Raw genomic sequence first — 24,177 nt, 5'->3', positions numbered from 1 at the left:
ATGTGAGATAATCGAGCAGAAACCTACATGCATACACATAGGTCTATCTGAAAACCTCCTTTGATCGAAGACGGTTAATAAAACAACGAGAAACAAATGAGATTGTAACCTCCTCATAAGTAGGTCTAATAAATAATATGCTGAAAACCACATAAAAACGGTTCAGACAAACGTGAGAAAATCGCACTCAAACATACATACATACATACATACATGCAAAGACCTAACTAAGAATCAACTTTTTTTGAAATCGGTTTACAAACTAAACAAATGAATTTAAAATCTGTTCTCGCTTCGTAATAATTTCGCCGTTATATAATAATTTAATTTTCATCAGACACATACTTTCTGAGTCAGGATTTGTCGGATCCGTCAGAAATGAGATTACCTCTTTGGATTTCTGGTGGTTTAATCAGGTAAGGATCCGGATTTGAGAAGTGTTATGTGAATTATTCTAATGTTTTGTGCACGTATGTTATGTGGTAACCAATAGTATATTATTTATTTAACCTTTTATGTTCCTACACAGTAAACAAAGATAACAGAAGAAGTAATAAAATAAAATAGTACAACTTATTTCTATAGAAATGTCTTCCAGCAGAGCTATAGTATTATGTTATACTTGAAGTATTAATTGGCGTGTAATAGATTCCATATTATTTCTCTCACTATCATCTGACCTAAAATTATCCTTACTTAACATTGTAAATTAGAAAATAATTCCCTCAGTCTATTTATCTATTGCGCTTTCACTCCAAAAAAATTGAAACAAATCAAATATTTGGTACACAAATCGTCTAGCTAGAGCCTGACTATTTTTTATCCGGGTGCGGTAACAGGTTCCCTCGAGAGAGACGCCATTGAAACTGCGAGGAACGCCTAGCATTTTATTTCATGGCTAAGTAATATAACGTTCAATAAAAGAAAATTCGATTCTTACCAGTCAATTTATCGTAAAAGAGCTTCAGACAGGCATCTATCATATTTAACCATTACAGACACGTACGATGTAATATGATATTAGATACTGACCAGACGTCTGTTTAGTATTCCACGTTCATAAAGAAAATGTGTCTAACTTTTACGCACGACTGAAAAAGTGTTGAAGCTACATTATACGAGTACATGATAAATTGTTTTATCTGCTAGTGCATTGCCTATTGTTAACTTGATATTTTTTTATAGAAAGACAATTAATTATTTACTTTCATTTGGTCACAATTTATTTTAACGTCTGACGCAAAAAAGAAGCATTGTGTGATTTTTCTGTGTGTAAGCTCTTAAATGAGACCCGATTTGGATGCGATATTTCCTTATGAATACAAGTTTTCTTGGTGTTAATAAGTAACTTCGACTTTTTTAAAATTTTAGGTTTCTTTAGAAGTCTTTACTTTTACGAATTTTACATTCAATACTGACAAACGAGCTCAATGAAAAATAATGTATAGATTTACTTGCTAGATATGGTACCTACTTATGCCAAAATTCATCCAAAAGTAGCACTCAATATTCGTTATTTTTACCCATCATAAAACCTAACTGATAAAAATTGTTTCACTCATTAAAATGCCGCATCTATTCCATCTATTCATTCTTATCACATTTTTGAGTACCTTCCCCTCCCCTCCCCACTACGCAAGAGAATGCTCGTTGAATCAATATTAATGGAATTTGACGCAAAAAGGTGATAAGAAAAATGAGTTTTGCTTAAGACACCTCGAGCACATTTTTAGATATTTTTTTTAATGATGAACGTGACTGTTTTTGAATAATTACACATTAATGTAGATATTAAAAAAAACTGTTTTATCTATACTAATTAATATTATAGAAAACCAAGCGTTATATTTTTGTTTGTTTGTTATTGATTTAAAAGAACCGATTTTAAAAATTCTTTCACTTTTGGAAAGCTACATTCTTTCCGAGTAAAACAGAAAAACAGTAATGCCCACGAGACGCTGGTCAAACCGCGGCAAAATGGCTAGTTTTGTAGTATAAGTTAGATGAATTACCTACTACGTAGCACACAGTCTCGCCATAATAAAAGATATTTTATACCTTAAAATCTGATCGATTGCACTCATGCAGAAAAAATAATTTCGTATTTCGGATTAAGGCTTCTAGGACGGATTGCCATGGACATTTAAAAACTCGTTTTGAAAATTAATCTTTTCAATCACTACAATTATTTTGTCGCAGCACTTTTCAATCATCCCAGTATGTACTCTTTTAAATCCAGATTTTAATATAAGTATGAAATTCAATATAATGAAAAAATCTTAATCACTTTCATTAAGATTAATTTTATAATCTTATGATTTTGTGGTTACACTGCATTTTTCAGTCTTTAATATTTTTCAAAAGATCTCTCACATACATTATAACTTCAATAGAAATAATCACTTAAAGTAATGATAATTTATCACTTAATTGAATGTCAAAATGATAATAGCATTTTTCAACTATTTTATTATCACTTACGTAGGTAATTCATATCAGAATTGGTATTAAATTGCTTTGTTTGTGTCGAAATATCTACTGTACATTAGCTACGCAGATACTATTCTTACTTACATAACATTATACAAAGCCCAGCTAGCAAGAAAACGTAAATTAAATTAGTTTACTAAGTATTAAAAAAAAACTTAATAATTCCATAAAAGTAAGTTTCCTTTTTTAGTCTAATCCAACAAGACGGGAAATTCATAAAATTCAAGACCAATTTATGCCCAAAAATAAATTTCTTAGTTCCTAAAGTACTTATGTAAGACAGTGCCAATTTCTCATTATTCCATCGAGCTAAGCCTCATATAATAGGCTGGCACCGCATTTAAAACACGCGAATTTTGCAAATGAACAGTCAGAAACGCGTTATAAATCGTTGTAGGGGTACCGTCTGAGTGTGAGCGAGCTACCAACTCCATAGTAATTATATTTCTTCAGTATTTTTCTTATTATCGAGTGAGTGTGCTTATTTTTATCAAGGTGGAAAAGGAATAAATCATCAAATGTCACTGCGTGTGCCTCTGCACCTAGAAAGAGAGAGATGAACTAAAAGGATTGAGGAAGGGGCTGTTCAACTCTTACTGACTAAAACTCACACAAGTCCCTTCTGGAGCCCTATAAATATGTTCTAACCATTATTTTGGAGGAGGAGTTTTGTGATGCATTTTTTTAAATATCATTATTAATTTATAGTAAGTGGACATAATAAGTTAGATAGTAAGTGTACGTATATATAAAATTTATGTAAATATTACCATTATTTTCTTTCAGATTTAAGCCACAGTATGGAAATGTATAGGCCAATGTTTATCGTCTGTCTGTCTGAATGTCTGTACCAAAGTTTAACTTCCCGCTATCACAATCACCACGCCCTAACCACAAGTTACATAGAACGTGTGATTCGTCCATTAATCAAGGTGTCCGCGGCGGTTAGACGTAATGTGTGCGCCAAACAATAAGTAAACCAGTCACGCTCAAGCTATCAATATAATATCTTTATTACAACTTATGTGTTATTAATTACGAGTATCGATTTTTAATTAAGTTTGCTTTTCCGCGTTTGCTCGCATTTTTTAAAGACCTACGTGCCCTATAATTAAGTTTGCTATCCGCGGTTTGTCGGCATCTTTTAAAAACCTACGCATTCTCAAAAGAATATATTCTAACTTGTATTAGCAATTTATATACCTACTTTTGAATATGGAATGGTGTAGTTACTTATAGTTTTAAAAATGAGAAGCTGAAATGTTGCGTGGCACTACGGGATTGTTCACACCAAACGTATTGTCCGCCGCTGACTGTGAGTATACTCACTGTCTGCCCCAGTGTGAACGTCGACTCAATCTGCAGAACGCGTACTCACCAAGCCGACAATAGGCTATAGCGTACGATACGCTACATGTGTGAACAAAAGAATAGGCTCTTGTAGGTTCACACTAGATGCGTACGCTGAGCGGCTGACTATTCTACACATAAAAGGGCTCAGTATTTGAAGTTGCTCGTAGTATTTTATAAACGATAAAACTAACGTAATTTATTTTTTCAAATCAGACGTTTTACTGATATTTCAATTAAATGATGCGCATTCAGATAGTTGCCATTTGCGAAGCTCTAGCTAGAGGAAGACGAAAATAATAAAAAGAAGAGGGTACATCCCTTAAATTTGAAGAGATGTTTTCTTGGTCAATTTCATACTTTATATTTCGAATATAGACTTTATCCAAATAAGTTCAAGAAATATTTTCGTATGACAGTAAAACATTCGATGAGTTACTATCTTTAATACGTTTAAGTTTATATAAAAGGGACACTAATTATCGACGTGCTGTACCGAGGCGCGGCGGTGCGTACGCGGCGGAGCGGCGCTATTCGGCAACTGCGTCCGCGTAGCCAATCCGCGTCCGCCGTGCATAGTCGCGTAGTAAAATAATCGGCCACTGAGAGTCAGCTACAACAGACGACGTAACAGCGTATAGTCGGTTCGGTGTGAACGACAATTTCAATATGTATGGAAAAGCGATAAACTGCGTAACGCGCGCTCACAGTCAGCGGCCGACAATACGTTTGGTCTGAACGATGCCTACGTCTTCGACGTACGGTAGAAAAGTATGGAAAACGACAACATGCTGCGCCGACCTCAAAGAAAAAAAATACATACTCACATACATTTATCTGCTTATCTAAAAAAATCATGTCTATAAAATTATCGCGATTCTACGTACATCTTTCTGGAACATTACAAAACTCATCAAAATAATTCCACCAACTGAGATTCTCCACACAAAATTCAGAACACATCTTCATTCCCAAAATCTGCTTACAAGTCTAGCCAAGACACAGTAATTTCATTACCAACCTAAACAGGTGACATAAACTCTTATGACACAAATAATGACTTCGTTTCAACACAAATTCATTTCCACGAACAAACAGCCAAGTCATTCCTTACGACAACTTTGTAATCTGCTTTTGATTGGTGAAACAATTTTCGCGTTAACGTCCCGACTTCGCGAAGTTTTTCAACTTGAACGCAAGTGTTCGATATTGGATCCCGTTAGATGGTTCATTTACTTCGCAAGAACATTTGAAACTGTGAAATGTGGTTTTTGAGAACATTTTCGGAACGATTTGTAGTAGGTACGCTTGAAGAAGTGACTTAAAGTATCGATTGGTTTCCCGTGAGAACAACTTCATGCACTCGGATAAAAGTAAGTTATGTATTTTTTCATGATCTTGACTGTCGTTGACCTTTGTATGTCTTAGTTCATTTAAATTAGTTTTGGCGTGAAAGCCGGTCAGACAGGTAGATAGGTACCTAAATCTGCACTGTCAATTTTTATTATGTATGTAATGTAGGTAAATATAGTATTTTCTAAACGTATAATTTTAGTTCTTTCAGGTTCGTTAACGTTCTTTCAAATAAGCAGGATTACTTAAAGACATAACGTAACATACTTAAAAGCAAGCATGTGTTCAACTGGACTTATTCAAAAAACATAATCACTCTTGGCATGGCAGTCGGGAAAAATAGAGCAGTAACAAAATTTGCGAGTAGGTATACCAATAATTTGTATACCACTTTCATTTTGCTGAAATTTTACATAAAAAACAATGTTTATTCGATAAATAAAATAAATACACATAAATATTCTTTGATTCAAAGGGAAACATCCGCAAACAGGGTGAATATAGAGGTAATATTTATTTACGCAATTCATGCAACATTTTGATGTATAATAAAAGTAATTATATTATTGCTTCATACATATATGGAAAATATTTCCATTATTTATTTGGGTAAAAAATATTTAAGCAATTACAGATGTGCAAAGGTACATAACCCTGACTTTACATTTGTAAAAAGCAAGTAACATCCGTAAGTTATAAAAAGTTCTAGAAAAATACTTTAAGCGACTTAAGAAGGGGTTCAAATATAAACGCCATGTAGATATAATACTTTCGACTTTTTAGATACCATAAAATAATTATTAAAAAAAAACTAATATCATTTGCAGAATCTCATACAAATATTTACCCTTATCACTTAGATATATTCTCTTCTAAACAGTTATGAAACTACCTACAGTTGGTAGGTTCCTTCACAACTGCTTACAAGAGAATATATCTAATCTATGCCCCTGTGTGTGATGGTTTTACCTTTTAACTAGTCTTCGGTGAAAATAGGCGTGAAATCATATTCTAAACTAGCTGTTGCCCGCAACTTCGTCTGCGTGGGCAATATAGATTCGTCAAAATACTACTTATCCCGTAGGTGCATTCTTTCACGTGACAGTATAATTAGGATTAGCACTTAGCAGTCGCATAGATTCATTGATCAAGGTTGTGTTGTGGATGTGACCATTTATCTAAACAAAAGAAGTAAAGTTTGTGACGTTGTGAATATCTCTGGATCTAGTCAGCCAATTTGGAAAATTATTACGTATGGTGCGTAAGTAATTTTCACAGGAAACAGTTATAATCTATATCAGCCTTACTTATAAAATAATAAGTTATACTTAAGAGATGTTTAAGAAAAAATCTTACTTATAAACGTGGCTGAAATAAATCATTTTCTTAGCAATGTCTTAAATGAGCTGTCAAATTAAGTAGCCTCACACCCTTGTTTAACCCGCTAATTATCAAAATGGCTGGATTCTTACCAGCTGATTTTTCATTTCCGGTTTATTGACAGCTCAACTTTTTAATTTTATATTTTACGGATGCAATTGTTGCCATTACACAACGTTTTGATGACAAATATTTTTTTAAGCTACCAACATTCCGGTAGTGTTGAGAAATTAGTATGTTTTTATGTCATTATCTGTTCATTACTTAAGACATGCTTAAGCAACGTTTATAGGTCAAAATAATTTAATCACTACTTAAGGCTTTAAGTAGTAATTACTTAAAACAATGCTTAGAAGATGATTTGTTGATTTTTATAAGTAAGGCTGTATGTCTATATGCTTTGAGTCTAACAAAGCTGTCATTTCTACATTTTCTGCAGCTGCTGCGACTAATCAGAAGCCAGAAAGGCTGTCAGTTTCACCATGGATATCGTCTTGTGTAGTGAGACTGGATTGAAGATAGGTAGATAGGTAGTCGCTCCAAGCAAAATATTGGTACTCAAACAGATTCGGTGACTGGAAGGCAACACCAACATAGTTGGGGAATAGCTGGATGGATGATAAAATGAGTCATCATCATCAGCAGGCGCATAGGGTTGGATAGTTTCACTACTGGGGAGAAACACTTGTATGACGGGGATTTTCTGTGCACTTACTCACTATGGTAAGGCTTACCCCACATTAGGCGTGCGCGATCCTCGGGCGTGTGAGTAGCGCGGGCGTCGCGAGCACGCTGCATGAACGTCGCGTTTTGATGCCCTGCGGCATGTGTGAAGAGTGCAAGCGACGCGCTCGCGGCGAGCACGCGGCGCTCGAGTTGCGTTCTTACCCCTTCGCCCGCTATCCCCGCCGCCCGCTAAACGCCTTAGCAGTTAAACGTCAAGGAGAGCGGCGCGTGCGTGCCGCGAGCGCGCTTTAGGTAAATGCCGCAGGGCGGCAAAACGCGACGCTCACGCAGCGCGCTCGCGACGCACGCGCGGCACCCGCGCTACTCACACGCCCGAGGATCGCGCACGCCTAATGTGGGGGAGGCCTAAGCCGGGACTCCACCGAAATGTTTGCATTAGTTCACGAATAGGCAAAATGTACGTATCTGTGAGAGTCCACTTCATGTGTTCGTACTTGAAACCTGCAGTTTTGCCAAGATTTTCAAAATGTACGCTTGCAATTTGTCATTTCTTGGTGGAGCCAGCAAATCGAAAGAAACATAAGTGTTGTATACTGTGCGTCACTACCGCACACCGGGAAAATTTCGCTTTTGTGGAGGACGTTAAAGGCAGAATTCCGTGGGTCGCGGCTGACGCAGCCGCGCGCGGCTTACGACAGTCGTCGGCCGCGCGCGACAATAGTCAACATATGAAAATGTATGGCACCGCTGCCGAGGCTCGCGACAGTCGCGCGCGGCCGACGAATTTCGTGAGCCGCGCGCGGCATTGTGTTGAAATTAGTAGATTTTGTTCGTCCGTTTCCTCTAGTCGAAGTGCTAATTGATATCCTTGAAGAAGAAGAGGATGACGTGTTGCTGTGGCTGTATTATGAAAATAGATTACCAATCTACCCTATCTTTAAAAAGTAGAAATGATGAAGGATACTACCAAATACTGATTCAAAAGCATTTGTATTGTAATGAAAACAAAAGGAAGTTTTGCCGACTAAATAAAAAACAATTCAATTCTGGTTTTACTAAAATTCTATAGATGTTATTAAGCGCTAGACCATGTTGAGATGCATACGGCCGCGCGCGGCTCACGAAATTCGTCGGCCGCGCGCGACTGTCGCGAGCCTCGGCAGCGGTGCCATACATTTTCATATGTTGACTATTGTCGCGCGCGGCCGACGACTGTCGTAAGCCGCGCGCGGCTGTCGTAGCCGCTATCCTCGGAATTCTACCTTTATATACCATATTTTGTGTCGCACAGGACGACAATAAGTATCCACCGAAACACTTTCAAAGATCTGATGAACAAACAAATCAGACCTGACTTGGTCACCTGGGGCCAATCAGAGCTCTATGAAGCGATCATATGCTTTGGCTCCTACTGTTATTGTGGTTTCTGAAAATTTATTCACCTCATTCAACGATGAATGTAATTCTGATGGTACTATTAAGAACACTTGCTTAGCGCAGAAGCTGACGTTTTCAGGTCGACTCTTTTGACTTCTCGAATAGGATACCATTGGTTTTTGTGCAATGCACAAATGCAATGCATGCTGGATTAGGATAGGATACAGGTGGATAGGATTTGCAAAAAGAATAGCTCCCATTTCTTATCTGCACTTTGTATCTGGGCTTGTTCTTAAAGCTACAGAATCCTACATTACCTACCTACCTCACGCTTAGCAGCGCTTGCGAGAGACAGATCCTCCTTTCTTCTAGGATTAAGTTTACATATTTTGCATCAGAAAAAATAATTAAGGTCTACTTAATACTACTCACTCAAAGTAATTTGTTTTAAGGCCACCACATTAGTGGAAGATAAGCTAAACTATGTTTATGAAAAAATCCTGATATGAACTCCATCTGTAACTTTTAATGATAATTAATTGTTATACTAAAGTCATCATTTTTGACATAATGTTCAAAAAATAATTTAGATGGCACCGTTTTAAATTTGGCTGAGAACTATTAATTTTCCTTTCATCAAGGTAATAATTATAATTGGATTTTGATGTGGCACGGCAAACTGACAAACACTATTGAAATGTCTATCGAAAAATTACACTACGTGTTAAAATATGGTGAATTACGGAAAATACACAACTCCATCTGTTGAAATAATAATCCTCTATAAAGAATGTATGGTAATTTATTGTCATTTACCACCTCGCTCCTTTGACAAATTTTATGACAGATTACCACAGATGGAGCTACTTTAACCTTGGCTAAACAAAATTTTCATATTTTTTTTTCTTCCGAAGATACTTATGAAGGTGTGATTTTCTGTGTAAAGGTTAATAATAGGCCGATCAACTAATATAAGTACAACATTCAAATGTACAGTTTTGACAAACAGATTGCGTGTCATAATATTTTACATCTTGAATTCACAAAATTAATCATATCTTTTGATAGAGTGAATCGATTTCGATGAAACAAAAACTAAGTAATACCCCAAGTTACGTAGAATTTTTGTATATAAGCATTGTCTGCATTGAATTCGTAGATTTTACGTGAATCCCGAACGAACAAACAGATAAACAGACAAACAGACAAAAATGACAAAAATGATGGAAATGGGTTCTGTTAGTTATCCTTTAACATGCTGGCTATTTTTTTTGTCAATTTCTTCAATGTACAAAAATTACTTTCCTACAGATTTATTATATGTATAGATGTTAATTGCTGTATTAATTCATACTAATCTCATGTTACTATTAACTTGCTTTGATATACAGTAAATGGCTCTATTCAGACTACCATAAAGGTATTGACAGATTTCCATTTACAAACGTCAAACACAAATCCATTATGTTGATGGACTGATGGCCTGATGGCCTAGCCATTCAATACCTGAGCTAACTATCTCACGGTGCACTGATTGGCATACAAATCTAGTAATATGTTTGTAAGACCTAATTCTGATTGATACAACGGCATCTATACTTAATATATTCAAGAGCAAAACATTTTTTGTTTGTCTGTTTGTTTGTGCCGTAAAGATTCCGAAACTACTTAATCGATTTGAAAAAATCTTTCACTGTTGGAAAGCTGCACTCTTTCCTAGTAACATAGGCTATATTTTATCCCGGTATGGGCAGTAGTTTCGATGGGACGCGAGTGAAACCACGGGAAGTCGGGAAGTAGTTCCTTCTAATGGGAATAGCTAGTAATTAGCAACGGAAAAATGACAAAGTTTACGACTTTTTCATATTCATCGGTTTTCGCCTGAATTATTTTTGACAATGCCATATTCTAAAAAAAATACAATTCAATGACTTCAAAAATTTACCAACTCCAATTCGAGTTGACAACACTCTGAATATAGGAGTGAGCTTTCATGTACCTAACCGCATTTTCCTTCAAAAATATCCAACGAAAATTGAGGAAGGAAAAATTTTAAAAATATTCCGTTGTGTTTTACGTCACGGAACACATGACATTTAATAGCTCTTTTAAGTGTAAAACCGTGTAAGTTTCACAGACTTTGTTATAAAAATACTAGCTTCCGCCCGCGGCTTCGCCCGCGTCGAGTTCGGTTATATCGCGTTTTCAAAACAACTCTTCAAAAGTCCGGGATAAAAACTATCCTATGTTTTTTCTCAAGGTCAACTCTATCTCTATGCCAAATTTTATTACAATCAGTTCAGTGGTTTAGACGTGGAAGCGTGACAGACAGACAGACAGAGTTACTTTCGCATTTATAATATTAGTAGCGATAATGTCGCGTGATATTTCTTAAAGGCTGTTCAACACGCATTGTTAAAACGAAATAATTTAAAGGAATGTGTAAAGCTTATGTAAGCGTAAGCATTTATAAGTGAAATGGCATCATTAGGTTTAGTCTCTTAAGGCCTTGAGCTACACCATAAAATGGCAGTTTTCATAAAATAACCGTTTACCTTTCAAAATAAACAGTTGTTTTAAAAAAAACTGACGATTATGGTGTCGTTGAACTTAGGCCTAAAGAGTTAGAGATTTTATAAAAGGACGACTATCACAATCGATTTTCACGTATCTCGATCATCACAGAGTATAAGAGGTATGAAATCATATTCTATGTAGATGTCATAATATTAATACATACTAATCTTACGCTGCTATTAAATGGCTTTAATATATCTCGGCAATCATTTAATAATTTAGCAAACAAAATAGAGCCTTGGCATGTCCCAGAAGGTCTTCTAGACTACGTATACTAATGTCCCTAATAAATAGGTAAATGGAAAACATAATTAAAACACCCGACAGTAAGACTGAACAGCATATAAAACATCAAAAGAAAACAGCTAATATACCATTATTTCTTTCTTCTTTAAATAAATATACATACATACAGTGCAGGAGTCATAATAATCTTTTGTGCGGTGGCCACATGATTAAACGTACGTAGACAACAGTCTTAAGGTTTCTCTCATCTGGTGCAGGGATCAGTGCAATGTAACCGTGTAGGTAGGTACTAAACAGTAAGTAAACACAGAAGTTTCATTAAATATTCGTCATCATATTAATAAGCTTGGAGAGAAGAGGAAGACCTAAGATAAGTTCGATTGCCTAAAAGATGATATGAATAGGTAAGAAGGGAGTGACAGTATGACGAGTGACGGGGAAGAATTTAAGCAGACATGTTACGCCGACCCCAAATAAAATTGTGAACAGGGTAGGAAGAAGTGAACACATCGTCAGCTAAGGTATGGATCGGTATTTTTGGACCTGCGGAATCTCGATATTTGCCGATTTTTTTTCCAAAAAAATCTCTTAATATTAAATCGCAGTGTAGTTTAGACCACCAGCTTTTCATTATTGAATCAAGCCAAGCCCCTAGACCACATAGGTAGATATACAAAAGGATATTTCACGATTTATTAAAATTGATTTTAAACCAGCTATATGCTGGTAGATTGCCATTTATATTTATCTTGTCCTGGAGTATATCTTCTGTTCTTTAATTTATTTAGTGTCTGCAACTTTCAACGTCAGTGTCTTTATTGTACTTTGTGCTTCAATGTATGGTAGACTGAACCGCATTAAACGGTGAGCAAAGAAAAGATTTGCTCCTGTTACAAACATAATGGAGTTTTTTTACACATGATGTAGCTGTAATGGGTTAATAATGTTAATTTAACAAAGAGAGTAGACTTCATTTTTTTTAAGTATATTTCCTAACGGGAATTATTTTTGAAACACTGGTTCTAAAAATCGAACTGGGGGGATGCGTGATGATTCCAAGAGTTATGTGGCTTTGGTACACAAAGGGTCTCAAAAAATAGATGAGACCAAAAAAATATAGGTACTGTCGCTCACATAATGAAAATGTGCACTTTTCATCGTCATACCATCACATCCATTTCGTGTGCAACATTGATTAATTGTCCAACTAAATTAAATTATAAACCGCATCGTTATTCAAGGCGTATGAAAAATTTGCAAAATAAGTCGCATGATGGTATCGGCTAGAACGCGCACGCACTTTAAACTTTTAGCTGGCCGATAACTATCGGCCTATAACCAGGCCTCTGTCACTCGACGTACTTGCGCGCGATAAATGCCTACCGCTCGCTGGGTTACCGGTAACCCCACGCGGCTCAGGGCTTTCAATAGAATCACGCGCCGCGCCGCTCCAATATTATTATTTTTATTTGGTGGCATGTTATGCTGTTGGTTTTTATTAGTTTTTAAGTTCCTAACAAACTGATGGATTATTTTGAGTTGTGTTGGTTTATATGCGACTATTGTAAGATTTAGAAACATTTTATATTTATGAACTTATCAAGTAATTCTATTTTTTTTAATAAATTAATACTTATCTACTTTATGATTTTAACAACAGAGATCATTAGGTACTTATTTTACTTTAGATACCTATTTAGTTATATGAACTGTATTGTGAGTTTTGTAGCTCAAAACACATCTCGAGTGTAAGTAGGTATAGTTCTGGTCCAACTTAATGACGACTCGGAACATTACGCGTGTCGCTACGCAGAAACCAATTTTAGGTACCTATGTATCAACACTCGACGGAGTTGTACTATATGGGGTATGGCACTTGTGCTCGAAAAATAGTTGAAAACCGCCTTTGATTTTGACGAAAGCTTTACTTAAGTAGGTACTTACCTCATCCATCCTCCGAGCCTTTTCCCAATCATGTTGGGGTCGGCTTCCAGTCTAACCGGATGCAGCTGAGTACCAGTGCTTTACAAGAAGCGACTGCCTATCTGACCTCCTCAACCCAGTTACCCGGGTAACCCGATACCCCTTGGTTAGACTGGTGTCAGACTTACTGGCTTCTGACTACCCGTAACGACTGCCAAGGATGTTCAATGACAGCCGGGACCTACAGTTTAACGTGCCATCCGAAACACAGTCAATGGTGTCTAAGATATACTTAGAAAGTACATACAAACTTAGAAAAGTTGCATTGGTACTTGCCTGACCTGGGATCGAACCCGCGCCCTCATACTCGAGAGGTTGGTCCTTTACCCACTAGTAATATGTACCCATACTCCATTTTAGTAGGCAATACAATAGTTAACTAAAGAAAAATATTCTTGATATTACTATTTATTTAAAAACTCAGTTTAAAAAAAGGCTATCTTAAAATAAGCGTAACTTTGTTTTCCTACTTAAACATTAATAAATTGTAAGCAGCAACCCTAAGCACGGCCACGGCACGGTTGCGGTCACTGAACTGTGCGCTATCGCATTGGAATAACACTCAAGCGCTCGAGCTTTTAAGGTTCATTTTATAACGCAGCTAGGAATTTGTAGGTAGTTGGGGAACTTGTAGGTGCTTATAACAGTAGGTATGGACTTTTTTGTATGGAGTGATTTATCTGTTACGTAGTAACTATTATATAATCTGTGCTATAACTATCAAACTAACTAGTTTGATCTCATAACTCTGTATGAAGATGAATGGAAGTATTCACGTAACAAAGATCAGGTATTTACCCGGTATCAGAACGACTATAAACTTTGATTAAATTCACAATTTTTCTGAAAAAAAAATTTTAGTACTACAACAGTCGACCGACTGTTTAGTGTACAGTGTACGCGTAAGCTTAAAATAGCTCGCACAAGCCTTGGTTTGTGTTGCGTTTAGATACAAATCGCTTGCGATTAATCGTGTCGTATGTACAGCGCTGTAGGAAAAGTTGGGGCTCTCGTTATTTTATTAAAAGACAGGAATTTTCCTCGTATATCTAGGGCTGCAAATATTATATACCGTCATAAATAACATGTGTAGTTGTTGAAAGCACTATTTACTATTTAAGAGGGCTATCACAAATTTTCGAGTTTTATACGAGGTTTGATGCGTCATTATGCTTTGGATATAGTCACAAAAAAAAAACAAAAATAAGATTAAGAAAGTTTGATCATTTATCTTGGGGCTGTTTTCAATAAATATTTTAATTTGTCCACGTACATCAGTAAAATCTTTGTCTCTGCAAAGGATGTTTCATAAAATGTTGCTTTTGGGGATCTTTTGATGCTTCAGTACTCCGAGGATATAGCAATTTAACCATTTATAAAAATGTTCAAGATACAACGATATCTTGTACTTGTGCTTGCTTACACCAATTTATTACAATTCATGCAGTAATACACCAAAAATAATTCTATAAAACTGAGAGTTACTGACAATTTTCCGTACGAAACTATATTTTTTATCTATGAAAGTATAATCCAAATTCAAATAAAAAACATGTAATAAATAAGGTGGTATTGTTATAAAGCTTGAAAAAAAAAATTGGTCTATTTAAAAGTAAAACAATATTTTAAAATAATTTTTGTTTGCAATGCAAAAATCAATATAAATCTTGTGACGCGCTGCGTTCAACTTTATCCACAGGGAAAAGTCCGGTTAAGCAGTACACGGCCTCCTAGGCTGAACTGCGAGATGCCATACCAAAAAAAAACGTTCAACTTTAGTCAGCGCCAGGCGCTTACCGAGGAGGGACGTATCGCTCGCTGTTGCGCCGCGTGAACTCGCCGGAGGTCGAAAAATATAGCGCAACTAACACGTTTTGATACTAGTGAGTTTTTATTTTATTTATTAGTTATAATGATCTGATTGAAATGTAATATACATAAGTATTAGCCCATGATATTCTAATGCGAAAATGTTATAGATAGGCTTCTCTTTTTTTGATGTTGGTTATAAAGAAATATGTACGTAAATGTCATCGTCGTTAGTTTCGCTGTTGCATAATAATGTAATTCTTTGATTCTTGCAGGATAATGAAAGCATATTTAATTCAGACTATCAGACTCAATTGAATACCAGTACAAATAATATGGTAAGTATTTTTTGTCACCCGCAAAAGGTATACGTGACACATTTGTTTTAATAAACTATCTACATTCCTAGTTTTCATTGTTGCAGGAAAATGAAGATACAATACATGGAAGACGAATTATAGATTTTAGTTTTTTTATAAATCAATTACTTATAATTGATAAACATGGTGAAAAGTTTGGTTGTCGATTAAATAATTTAAAAATTGTAAACGATTACTTGTTTATTGTAACTCAATTGAGCTATTCTAGGTTATAAAATTCATCGGTACAAATAATATTTCATAAACTATAAAAACAATAAATTATTTCGGAAAAAAGTGGCAAAGTCTCAAGTTTGTTTGTGCCGCGTGGCGGTCCGCAGGTGTGCGTTGCGTATTTCGCTAGACGCACACATGCGCAAGTGCTGCCGGCTATCGTCTAATTTACCTACAACTGAGCAATTCGATTTTGTAATAGCGCTCTTAAGTTAGGAATTGTCATCAACGGATTGCAAGTACGGACAGATGGTGGATGCTGGCAGGTTTCAGAATTTTTAAATTCAAGCCCTATGTGAGGACCACTTTCTACCATTCTGCGTATTCTACATATCACCCAAAAATGGCTAAACTAAGCTCCTCCTTTTTATCTGAATGATGGTAAAAGTTCCTTTATCAGCTGGCGAAATTTAGTACCTAATGTTTTAAACGTTTTTTAGCACAGGCAGAAACTACCGGTCACAATTTAAAGGCACGTCACTATACCCATTGTTGAAACATTCCCTACACCTTGTTTTGCGAAACAATAGTGTTGATTGCACATACCGAGCGTACATTAGCGTAACATCGCGCTTGCTGCGGTCTGCGGTCGCTCGGTGACGGCTCGTGTCGCCGGCTTGTGGTCGCGCCCTTATGTCGCGTTTGTGATTCACGTTGCAACACTAGGGTTTTTTTTAAGACAGTTTAATTAAAATAGATAATGTTAGATTTCCACATTTGTACATTTAGGTATATGTGTATGATAGCTATTTCAATCGACTTTGCATCCCGAACCACTTTTCCCATCCGGAAACTTTATCTCCTTCTCCAACGTACTACAACTATCTCCATGCCAATTTTTGCCAAAATTGGTTCTACAATTTCCTTAAGAAAGCGTCACAAACACATGCACTTCTATAAAGTCCACTATTTTGTCACAAAAATGTGATAAATGATTATAAAATTACAATGAGAAGTGCCATTCATTTTTATAGTTATATGTAGATTGGTAAAACTAATTTTTAGTAGGATTTACCTACAAAAAATTAGTTTTCTTAAAAGACAAAATAATGTTATCTTTAAATGGCAAAATAGGTAACATACCCAGGAAAGTGCAACACATTAGCGTAACATCGCGGTTTGCGGTCGCTCGGTGACGGCTCGTGTCACCGGCTTGTGGTCGCGCCCTTATGTCGCGTTTGTGATTTACGTTGCAAATGTACCTACTGGAGTTTTCTGAGGTGCCTCTGCGTGTGATGTTGCGAAAAAGCAGATGTATATTAAGCATTAATAGTGTGTAAGGTTTTTCACTTCTAGCAAGAATGAGCATGAGAATAAAGTAAATAGGAGAACTTACAATTCTGTTGTAAGCCACTTTTGCTACACACTAGTTTGTTGATTATTCTCACTACCGAGTAGATTATCATTTAGTATCTATTAAGAAAAACGCTAGACCTCACGGCTTAACGTTTTGAACTTCTTCATAGAACTTTAATTTCCGTAAAAATATTTCCCCCCTTCGCCCAAGGCTTTATGATTTCGTAGTAGACCCATTAACTTCCAAAACTATTATTTAAAAGCGTATTTATGTAAACGTAAGCTACGTCAGTCAAAAAAGAGAAATCAGCTTTTTATTTAAATAAAATATAAAAATCTCTTTATGGCAAATAAATCCGGGATCCATTCGGAATACAAAAAAGCAGTTTTAACAATTTTTTAATTCAAATATGTAAGTGGGATTTCAATATTTACTTTTGAAAGGTTCGTGAAACATTTTATGTTTTACGAATCACGGTTTGCGGTGACGAATACAATAACATATGTATTTGTTGAACGCGCGTGCGGTTTCGCGCGGCTGACGGCTTGACGCGACATTTGTGGTCGCCCTTTGAAATTGGGTTAAACTCCCGTTGAAAAAATGAATCTTCATTTATTATCTGTTTGAGCATTTTAGACACGTTTATTTTATTAAATATGTAATATTTTATGGGCTTAAATCAGGGTGTTAAATGAATCAAATCATTTAGAAACATTTAACAAGCAATGGTAATCCGCACCGGTTTCTAACTTGATAAAATAATAATGTATGGGAAATTGGAAGGTAGGTACTTAAGCAAACGTCCATTTTCTTAAAACAACTGTTTACCAATTAATTTACACGTTCAATGTAAACAATTGTTAGAACAACTGATGTTTATGTTTTCGTGGGTTTAATAATCAATACTAAAGTGAAACCCGTGGAACTACTAAGTAACATGTAGGTTTATCTTCCTAAAAGTAACTAATTATCGCGCAGAAGTCACAATTAAAATCTGGCGAAGAAATCGATTCAAAATCACAACATTTTTTATCGTGTACTCGTGTATTTGAAGTATCGATTGATGTCACGGTCGCAGTCTTAATTGCCTGTAGCTGCAAGGGACTGATGTTCATAAACCTGTTTAATTGAGTCCGATACACCTCGGAGACGGCTGCGGAAGTGAGGGCGTTTGTAATTACCGAGTTTCATCGCTTTACATCAAGTGTACCTGCATAGGTAAGTATCTGTATTTATATGGATATGTAATGTAGGTATTAAAGTAATGACTATACTCGTATCTCGCGGGAACTACTTCAAGCAATAGCATAAAAAGTAGCCTTCCTTATTCAATTGGCTATCTAATAACTTCTAGGCCTCTAAGCAAACAGTCAAACTATTCAGCTTATACATTTTCTGTTTTTGAACAATTTTGGTGGAATTACACGGATCACACTTCACATCAAAATAGTCAAATATAATAAACTTGTAAGATAAACTTAAAATATACCTACTAAAGTTTATGTGTATGAATGTATATGTCATTTTTACACTTTCACGTAAAAGCTACTGAACGAACTTTCAGAAAACTTGGTTGTAATAAAGCTATAAAATAGTTTACACTAAAACCAGAACCTTATGATCAAACATACACACATTATGTAATAGATGATGATGATGATGTCCTCCTAGCCGATTATCGGCTACGGCGGCTGTTCTCATGTAAGGAGATTAGCCAACTACGCAGGACATATTATAGTGCACGAGCATTTGCGCAGACACAGGTGCACTCACTATTCCTTAACTCTCATAGCCCGATGGGACGGTAATCCGACACGACCGGAGAGAGATCAGGCGCAGGACCGACATTTACGTGCTCTCCGATGCACGGGTGTATCAAACACCAACTTCCAGGCTCCGGGCTGCTTTGTGAAAGTCTTCTAAAACCCACAAAGCGATTTCGGCCCGACTCGGGAATCGAACCCGAGACCTCGTGCTCAGCAGCCGCACTTGCGACAGCTAGACCAACGAGGCAGTTGTAATAGATAACTAGTCATCTACCGTCTACCAGTCTTATAAACCACACTTTGCGATACACAATCCATTTATACTCGCAAAAGATACACATAGCAGTATTTTATATTGGTAATTATTACTTGGAAGTTTATTAAACCAAAAGAAATAACCTTTTTATTAAACGTATACACAGAAACACGTAATAAATATAACTACTTACTTATAATTTTCTATCTATTACTACCGCAGTCTTATAAACCATACTTTTGCGATACACAGTCCATTTTCCCCGCTAAAGATATATGCAGTATTTGATATTCTTGTCAGGCTTGTTATGAACACACATGCTTGTAACTGGAGCATCTAATATTTCTACCATTTGTATGTTTGTTTGTACGCACGTTTCAATGGTCTGAAGTGGGGATTGTTTTGCTAGATTACTACTATGACTATTTTTACACGCTTTTTATTAGCTTCACCTGTACGTTTGTATGTTTGTGTTTGTATGTTTGTAGGTTTGTATGTTTGTTTGTAACCGACTTCTTTGGGCGCGATTTTGACCCACTTTAAACGGCCAGATTTCGTTCAAACTTTGTAGATTTATTGAGGACCGATGACAATACACTAATTTGATAAAATTATTCCATTTTTAACCGACTTACCAAAAAGGAGGAGGTTCTCAATTCGGCCGGTATGTCTTTTTTCTATGTATGTACATCGATTACTCCGAGGTTTATAGACCGATTTACGTGATTCTTTTTTTGTTCGACGCGGAATTGCTGCCAGTTGGTCACATAGTCATCAGGTCAGGATCTGATGATGGAAACCCTGAGAAATCGAGGGCAACCTTCGAAAGTTGTAGGCATACATAGGGTAAAAACTTGACACTCAGGTGTATGCTTAAAAATACTATTCAACAGTGAAGGTTTGAAGTTGACCTGATGCTGGAGACCAGAGAGGGTCGAGGGAACTCGACAACAGAATGTGTAAAGTACCTCGTGTTTGGGCTCATATTATTTGTATTGACGAGATCTTTGCAACAGTGAAGGTTTGGAGTTGATCTGATGCTGGAGACCAGAGAGGGTCGAGGGAACTCGACAACAGAATGTGTAAAGTACCTCGTGTTTGGGCTCATATTATTTGTATTGACGAGACCTTTGCAACAAGGAAGGTTTGGATTTGACCTGATGATGGAGATCAGAGAAGGTCGAGGGAACTCGACAACTGAATATGTGAAATACCTCGTATTTGGGCTTATATTCTTTGTATTGATGAGAACTTTCCACTAATATGGATAGTGACAACTATTCGTATCACAAAAAGCTGTAAATAAATTGTCAATTTGCAAAATAAGATTTTTGTTAATTTAAATATAATTTTAATCTATAGTCGATAAGGTAAGAAAATTAATTAAAATTTTCTAGAATTTTTTCGGTCGTAAAGCACTCTCTGATGCTTCGCATCATGAGTCGTGCAATAGTTTAAAATTAAAAAGCTATTATAAATAATCCAAACTAAAAAGTAGAAAATAAATAATAGTTTAAAAAAACTAAAAAACACGCTTTTTAGAGAAAACCAAACTAAAAAATACAAAATAAATTTTAATGAATTTCAATTAAGAAAATAGTGTTAAAAATTTCAATGTATATAAATTAATAATATAATAAAAAAAGCGTGGACATTTAAAGAAAACTAAAATATTTTTGTGTTATGGAAAGCTTTTGCCTAATATAAGAAATAAGTTGAAGTATAGTACTGTAATAGACATATTTATATTTCTACACTCTGTTCTCTTTGGTTCCATCCGCGGTCTTGAGGGATCTACTTTTCGACCCAGCAAAAGAATTGCCTTTGTTCTTTCTGAGGATTTCGTATTGAACCATATTTAAAATGGTCCAGTAGTTTTGGCGTAAAAGTACTCACTAGTTACTTTCCCGTTTGTGATATTAAGTAAGGATGATTATATCGCTCCTAATAATTAGACCACGAACATCTAATTGTGTGTAAACATGATCCTTCTAATGATCACTGCAATTAATCCCCTGTTGACAGCACCAATCATTGTCTGTAATTATTAACTACTAATTAGCTAACACTTGTACGCATGAAAACAGAATATCCTACATATTATACGCATGAAAACATTTATGTATAACCTCAGTCCTTGTATCAACAATTTACTGTGTATTAAATCATTTAACAAAATATTTGTCAAACATGATAGACATTTTAATTAATATGGAATGATGAATGAATGAATTTAATCGTTTTAATTTTCTGTTCAATTAATAAGAGAACCTACAATGATTTATGTTAATAAAATTCTGTAGAGTCTGCATAGTATCAAATTGACATATTACGTAGGTACGTATTTTATGCTCTCAATGCCTATCCGAAAGTGCCTTCAAATCTCTTCAAATGACGATAGCATTCACGAAGTTGAAATAATCAAAACTGGGTCCATGAAGCGAAAGCATAGCGTTTACCTTTTGTTTGTTTCAAGTCAATTCGTAAAATGACGCGCATTTTCTACTGCCTAATCTCAACTTCAATGAGTTTGGCTTCTAGTCTACCTGACTTTCTCCAACCCAAGTTACCAGAACGCCAGAAATGTACAAATAACAGTTAGGCCCAGAAAAACAATTAAGTTGTACTTAGTTGTTTTTGAAGCCCTAAATTACCTAAAATCTAATTACATCGTACAGATCTAGGTCCTATCCAATTTAGAGCTAAAACAAGACTTACAGGCAATTGTCCTAATTATTTCATGTTCTATAAACGTAAACTGGAAATTGGAACAACCAGATATAGGTACGCTCAATTAGAACTAGGCTCGTAAACAAAGCGATTAACTGCCAACATATATTTGGAACGGTAATAAAAAATATTAGTTGTTTTCTTTGATTATTTTGCTGACGTTAAACATATTTGTTTATTGGTAGCTTTTGACCGTGAATACCTAAGTTGTTAAGGCACAGCTACTGTCAGATTGCCGTTCCATCGGACTATGAGAGTGAAGAAATAGTGATTGCACCTGTGTCTGCGCAAATGCTTGTGCACTATAATATGTCCTGCGCAGCAAGCTGATCTCTTTATATGAGAACAGCCGCTGTGGCCGAAATCGGCATTGGATGCCATTATTTGGCTTGGGCTTCGAATTCGTTATATATGGCTGGATAAAAAAACACTATCGAGGAGCATTGTTTATTAATGCACACTCAAATTTTAAAACTAACTTCGGAGTACATACAATTTTACTGTCTTTGGAAATTTAGACCTTAAGTGGCCTACACTAAGATCGCTATTTAAACATCAGCAAATTCTTCGTGCACTTTTCTTCGGTTCACTGTCATTGAACTCGTAAAGAAAATGTCATTAAGCCTGAATTGATTTAACTATCCAAATAAAAAAGGTTCATCAACCAACCTTGTAGTTTTACCTTTAAGACTACGAACATAAAAACTTTATTTTCTGAGAAGAGATCGGATTACGTGAGAATTCTCTTTTTTATACTAGCAATGCCGCGCTTCACTCGTGAAATTTTCTTTGGTACCTATGTATATACAAGTGTTTAACTTCTTTTGGCCTGCGGACCCTAAGTATATCACAGATTACTATAAACGGTATTAGGCACTAACTTACTTATATGTTAATCTGATGAACTGATCACTAATAGTGCCAAGTTTCATCATAGCCCATTTGGTAGATTTTACGTGTAAGTAACGAAGATAAACAACCTTACAACCTTACAAACTTTTGCGTTCATAATTTTAGTAGGATGTATAACCCATCCAGTTTTTCATTTAAGAAAAACCCATTGTGGTTATATCCAACCAGTAACAATTCAAGTATTCAATGCATTGTTGTATTAAGCCCACGCTTAAACGAATAATAGAACTTGGTAAATTATAAAAAAAATATATATAAACGGCCAGTACTTTTTCAATGGTCTACTCGAACTCAATACAAAACGTCAAACTTATTTGCAAAATTATTTTACACAAAAGCCATTTGAATTATGAATTTTATTTTTATCCAGAAGCACTTTAAAAAGTATTCTATTTTGTTCTTTTCTTCGGTTTGTAAAGTACCTACTTAAGATCGTCTATAAATAGCATCCCAAAAATACTATCGAATATCATTTATTTAATGGATCCGCTATTAAGTACTTGCAAATGTCAAAAGCTCTCTAAATGTCAGCGTTAGACCACCCCTTGAAATTAATTGAAAAACATATTATACGTTCAAATATATTTGACAAAATAACTTCTTCATAGAGCCACATTAAATTATTTGATGATATTACAATTAACCTTTTCGGAAAATCAGGAAAGGCCCGAAAAGATCGCGACCCGAAATCTTTTTGGAACTTCTAAATCAAAATAACGAATGCTTGGAAATCACATCAGGCTCCCAATTTAACTTTTAGCCGGCCCACTTTTATTGTGGTAATTTATAACAAATTTGCTGAACCAAGGAGTTTCGCTTCAAGTCTTTTTATGTGATTTTTTTCTTTTTTATTGGACTAAATTATGTTTAATGGGAATTATTCGTGCGGTGATCATCATATTTATAACGGAATTATATTTATTGATTTCTAAAACAGGAGTTGCGAATAATGGTAGGTATGTTAAAAATGTACATACGAATGATGCCGACAAAGAAAATAAACCTTCTGTTTCTTATCGAGTGTTCTGAAATCTGCCTGACCTCTGAAGTGGAATTGTAACGACTGCTACTGAGTAGCATTCGCGGACGCTGAGTTTACGTGCCCTGCCAAGCACGAGGGTGTAACTTCTGAGCTTGTTAGCGAAACTTTCAAAAATTCACAAAGCAATTTCGGCCTAACCGAATCAAACTTATTACCCTACAGTCCCTCTTGCGACTCTTGCTACCAATGGAAAACACACCACCAGCTTTTTTAACTACCTACCGGTGAACGAAACTATGTATTTATGACGCCACAATAAAATAACACGCATACATATTCATGTAGATACGTCTACTTAAAACCAAACACAAACGTGCCAAACATACCTA

The 24,177-nt window shown here is 35.7% G+C and overlaps 1 protein-coding gene across 1 annotated transcript in view; it reads right to left on the bottom strand.

Annotated features, from left to right (window-relative positions):
- LOC110380836 (MICOS complex subunit Mic60) overlaps positions 1-24,177 on the bottom strand; it is a 105,005-nt gene that overhangs the window by 1,163 nt on the left and 79,665 nt on the right. The gene's annotated exons all lie outside the window — the stretch shown is intronic.

Source organism: Helicoverpa armigera, chromosome 21 (assembly GCF_030705265.1).
Source record: "Helicoverpa armigera isolate CAAS_96S chromosome 21, ASM3070526v1, whole genome shotgun sequence".
NCBI classification, from domain to species: Eukaryota; Metazoa; Arthropoda; class Insecta; order Lepidoptera; family Noctuidae; genus Helicoverpa; species Helicoverpa armigera.
The sequence above is the reverse complement of the archived record's forward strand: the minus strand, read 5'-3'. Positions and strand labels throughout refer to the sequence as shown.